Genomic DNA, 6,000 nt, shown 5'->3' with positions numbered 1-6,000 from the left:
GCCGCATGGAATCTTCAACTATCAAATTGGAGTTGTAAGAGCAAACACCATCAAGGATATGACCTGCAGTATATGTAGGTGCTCTGACAAGTTGATGCAACCCAATAATACTTAAAGTATCAATAAAATTAACCTTCCGCCTCATTTGCACACTCTAGATGGAAGTAAAAATATCCCATAAATGTGAAGTTTGCATATCGAAGTGAAAAAGGATCTAAGGTTTTACCCACAGAAGCCAAGAAGGTGGAACTTGAGCCGGGATGGCTGGGGTATATAATAAACCACTAAACAGTACGAAATCCTTGGGTCTATTCAAAAAGATAAGGGCCCACAGTTATTGCTGTGGTGTATAGCCATTGGTTCTGTATTGATATTTCAGTAATTATCCAGTAGTGGCTCGCCACACACTTTCATTATCTTTTTGAATAGACCCAAGGATTTCGTACTGTTTTGTGAGTAAATATTAGGGAGAACATCCTGTGTGGTCTTTAAAATTTCCCTACGACCCTCCTGCTTTCAACTTGTTTGTTTGGGAGTATATAATCAACCACCTGCAAAGGACTGGGAAGGACCAATCTTAAAGTTAAGCCCCAGACTTTCAGCCCCCTTTAGGGAGCCCAAGTCAAACGTTTTGCATTGGAAGGAATCTCAGAAAATAATAGCCAAGCCACCTCCACGTAATACAGGTCTATCTTGCCTTGACATAGTATAGGCAGTAGGTCGAGCATGGGCAATGTCAAGGTTGCACCATTATTTAACCGCATCGCTGTGGCGCATTTTCCCGCTGTGCGCTGAAGTTTTTAAAAACCCGCAGTTCCTGACGAGCTCAGCTCGTCATGAGCGTACGAGAGGTGTACCTCATGACGAGCTGAGCTCGTCATCAGCGTCGATGTGGTTATGCCAGATGTTTGCTGAGGGAGTGAGCATTAATGAGGCCACTCAACAATACCTGCTTCCTGTGTTATGGCAGAAGGTGGTGTGAAGGGAGCCCCAAAGCAGGCTTTACACTTGAGAATGGAAAAAGGACCTTCAGTACCCAGTGGAGAGAAGGTAAGGTCGCAGTGGGACATACACTTGCTACATGATTTTAGAAAGACAGCAGACATAGAAATACCTGGTGAAGAAAGGGAAGAGTGGCTGGCGCTGGTCGTGATCCGGCCATGGATGGGATTAGACAGGCTTGCCTTTGGCATGCCTGATGTCACCCAATAATAAATAATTTAGTGGGCCCAATTCCCAAAGGTGTTGCTATGACTTACTCTTGATGTATTCCTACTTAACTTCTGAACTCCAAGAATAAGCCAAGCATTAGACATTCAAAGTCATCGAATACAGGAGTGAGCCAGCAGTACCATAGGATGAAGCACACCTACCCTTAGAGACTCAAGTCCAATTTTAAGTCTAGCTTGACAGAGCAGTTGTCACCGGACTTTACGTGATCAACAGAAAAGACCTGCCCAAATGTTGATCTTCTTTCCTACTGGATTTGACTGTGCAAGTTATGTACTTCCAGGGAAAAAGATTGCTTGCATTGATCAGATTATGCTAAATATTGTATGCCTGTGTTCAACGTATTGAAAAACCAGTGATCAAGGCTATGGACCAGATTGGTTTCTTGGAGAAAGTTACACCAGATGCTCTGTTTATTGAGAAATGTTACGGCAAAGGCAGTGTACGTAAATTATAAGGCAAACAGGCCTGTATTGGTAGATCGTTATCATTATGGGGTGAAGCCTGTAGACATGTTTTTTCTGAAATGGATTCATAAAGATCACCATAGTAGACACCGCTTTTGGTTATTGCCTCTTACAACTTGCTTGCTTGGGCAGAACGCTACTGACGTCTTGGGAATCAGGGGGTGCAACCAGAAGGAGGGGGAACATCTGTGAAACAAACTATGAAGAGGTGAGCCCTCCCGCAGCCCTCCTTATTACTACCTGTTAATCCCTTGCCTGACACCAAGATGGCTGTCACTGGGTTCCCTTCCACGTCGTGCTACTCCTCAGGAAAAAAAAACGGACTTCGACCAGACCTTGAACACATCCCCCTTCCGGCCTACCCTTATGGATACCGAATCTGTGAACCTACCGCTGACCGAGGATACCTAGCTTTTTGGCTGATGCCTGGTGGAGCTACTTGATTGCTATAGAGGAGATGGGCTGTGGACTACCCCCTCGGCGTCACCTACTCAGCCGGGCATTGTGCAGATATTACTTTGTCTCTCTATAGTACTCTCCCTCCTACCCCTTTACGCTCAACGTATCCCTCCTCTTTGATCTCTAATTGTTTTCTCATTGAGACCTAGCCACTTGACCGATGCCTGGTGGAGCTACCTGATAGCTATAGAGGAGATGGGCTGTGGACTTCCCCCTCAGCCGTCACCTACCCAGCCAGACTACGGGCAGACACTCCTTAGTCTCTCTATCCATCCTATCTCTATCCTTTCTCCCTCCTATAATTTTACCCCATCCCCTTACCCTTCTAAGCTCCATTTATTCCATCTTCCAAAGCTCTTGACATTTTTTCTTGTAACTGATGTAACTTGTAACTGATGTAATTTTGTAATTGTGTGGGTCCCTATGTAAAGCGCTCCGATACCCCCGGGTCTAGTTAGCGCTGTATAAAACTCAAATAAATAAATAAATACAACCCCTTTTGTTTTGGAACTTCATTTTCAATAAAGCTAACTGTTGGGGCTTATGTAATCACTGAAAATAGGCAGTAAGACATGGTGTTGAGAGCGGGGCTGCTGCTCTCATGTTGGTCGTCTTCCCTACAAGAGTCCACTTAAGGAGTGGTTCTATTGTACACAACTGATAGGGGCATTGTTAATGCAGAGCCCAGGTTGAAATATTAGCCAAATACAGTAGGGTTGGTTTTACATTATGCAATCTCTGACAAATGTATTAGGAAGAGTTTTAATACATAGGTCCCTTTTTAGGTCTAGCCACAATAATTGTTTAGTTTCTTGAGTGGAATACTTAATGTTCACATCACGTAACGTCAAATTGTGTTCTTTGAGGCTGCCTAAAATGCTTTCTGTGACTTTCCTTTCTTTGCAAAGAAAACATGACCAGATTTCTGTTTCATGATTTTAAATGTGGTGACAAGTCTCTCGACAGTGTTCGGGAAGACATTTATTGGAGTCCACTGGGTTGTAACTTTGTGAGATTCCCTATTGAGTGAGAATGTGTGATACAGAGGGTTACATCTAACTTGCTGCAGATTCGAGCCCTAGTGAAAGAGATCCCACCCAAAAAACACTGTTTAACCTTGTTTAGAAGCAACAGAAAAGATTTACCACTGGATGAAGATTTGTCACAATCAAGGACATCTCAAAATCCATTCTCCCAAAGGTACTCCCATGGATTAGCAATAGAAGTCTTTAGTGATAGCTTTCATTGATTATTCCATCTCCATTTAAGTCATTTTTGTGATCTGTCTATCCTGTAGACATTCTGAATATGTACGTTTATTGGAAATGTGCATTTCATGGATTAACTTTATTTTTCTTTTGTTTACTGTCAGAAATACATGTCCTTGTTCATACATTTATTTCCCTGTTCCCACACACAGTGTCCAACCATCTGGCTCACTCATTACAAACTTTATTTAGTTAAAATCTAAAGCTGTGCTTGTGGGTTGCCCTTAGTTTCTCATTGATCATTCACCAACCAGTCTCTGGGGGACAACCTTACTTCAGTCCCAGTGGTGAATGCTTGTAAGTTCCTTCTTCAGCTGAAATGTAGGGGCGTAGCTATAAATGGCGTGGCAGGTGCAGTGGCCCCAATGCAGTGTCCTGGAGGCTCCAGTGAACTCTGATTATATGTGTAATTCACTACCCAATAAGTGATCTTCCGAGCCATTTTCCAATGTTTCACTCCGGGCAGTGGCGCCCTTGCTACGCCACTGCTTAAAAGTCCACGGGGCTTATTTATGAGCCCTAGCGTCACTTTTGCACAGCCGGTGCGTCACTTTTTGTGACGCACCAGCGACGTAAACAATGAGCCCTGCTGCACCATAATTACAAAGTGATGCATCTACCTAGATACGTCACTTTGTAAACCCCTGCTCCACATTATACCAGCGCCAGGTATAATGTATGCAGGGGGGGCGTTCCAACGCAAGAAAGCGTCGTAGAAGATTTCACTGCCCCAATTCTAGGACACAAATGTGTCAATATCTTACGCCTACCTCCACTGACACAGGCACATTTCACATGAGTAATGACCCATTGCTGGAGTTGCGTCACTTTTGTGACACACTCCAGCAATGCGTCATTTTTGCGCCTACAGATACGTCAGAAATACTGACTATCTGTAACTCCTTGCGTCATGATGCATCATACTGTAAATATGACGCATCATGGGTGCCGCAAGGAGGGCGCAATGAACAGTGACGGATCACTGTTTTCTCGCAACGATGCGTCACTTTTCATAAATGAGGCCCCACATACTCAAATCCAGTCTCAAGTGTACAAGTACTGCAACTCAAAGGTTATTTCAGCTTTCGAATTAATTTCCCGTCCATCCAATTCTATTGGGAGGTTCCCAGCTTTTTTATGCACCTAAACTGAACTATGCCTTACAACAAACTTTGGGAATCGGTCAAAAAGTGTTTTTTACTGGCAAATGGTTGACATAATTTTCTCATTGTAAATGTATTTGTGGAGGTCAAGGTCATATGTCTAACTTGGAACTTGTGCATAATGTTGCTTGAAATAATTCCTGGCGCTGCATTAGACAGGAATGCAAGCTCATATTATCTCACTTAGTAAATATGTATAAATGTTATTGATAGTCCAGCCATTTTGTAAGTTCAAATAAACAGCTGCAACGTAACAGATTGCAAATGTGATAGTTACATAGACATTGGATTCCATAGCATAAATATTAGCCACTCCTGTGGGCACAGTCGTGAAAAACAAGTAAAGTCTAATTTTACTATGAGTGATTTTCAAATGTTGCAAACATCCAACGCCATTAAGTCAACATTCACAATCTTGCACACTCTGTGTTGCCATTTTTAAAGCCCAGCTGCAGATATTAGTGGTTGGGTGGGAAAAGGTGCAAGCACATGAGAGCCTGGACAAGCTGCAGATTGCAAGGACAAATAGGTCAGCACGGCTGAACCGTAGAAGGGCCCAGGCTTGTAATAGAACAGCATCGCCGAGCTGCCAATGTTCTGCTCTGCAAGCTCTGTCTGATGCCAACCCTGACAGTGCCAGGCTGCAGGATGGTGCCTTCTGGAGCCGCGCAATTAGCTGTGCAAATAGTTCCGCACAGCAGCAGCCAAAAACATCAACTAAGAACATGTGTGGAAAACAGGGGGATGAGGAGGTAGCTCAGGGGAACGGGTAATTATACTGCAGGTAAAATTAGTAGCAATGCTTTATCTAATAAGCTGCGACCCTTGATCACTCAAAGCTGGAATTGTTGACAGAAAAGGCTCTGTTTACCTCCCTGACGGCTATTAAGTTTCAGACCCCACTGCTGCCAAGCAATTTCTTGCTTTACCTCATCTGTCCCACCATTAATCCTACTGCGTGACTATGCCAGGCTTTCTGAGATTTTCCTATTGGTTTATCTTGAGGATTATACAGTCAAAGAAAGTAAGAAAAAATAAGCTGTCCTACTAAATTTCTCACTCTCCATTATTCTTTCCCTTTCATATAATTACTTTTTACTGCTTTACTCAAACTCTTCTCAATAAAATGATATTTTCTACTTGTATGGCGAATGTTCTATCTAGGTATCTCTTAAGTGGTATAATTGATTGGTTTAGGAATTTGACCGCTGCCAACAGAAGAGATCTAATGAGAAACGGGATCGACTCACAACCAGTTGGATATGCGTTTAGCCATGGAAAGTTGCAAGGTAGCTGACATAGAAGAGATGAGAAGAAAGGGCAATCCAGGCTTCAGGAAGTGACAGCAGAGGGAACTAGACCACCAGTGTGGAACATGAGGTACTAAGTAATGGAATGAAGAAAATAGGGTTT

The sequence above is a fragment of the Lissotriton helveticus genome, chromosome 2_2 (genome assembly GCF_964261635.1).
Source record: "Lissotriton helveticus chromosome 2_2, aLisHel1.1, whole genome shotgun sequence".
In the NCBI taxonomy this organism is placed as follows: domain Eukaryota; kingdom Metazoa; phylum Chordata; class Amphibia; order Caudata; family Salamandridae; genus Lissotriton; species Lissotriton helveticus.
This window is presented reverse-complemented; position numbering follows the sequence as displayed.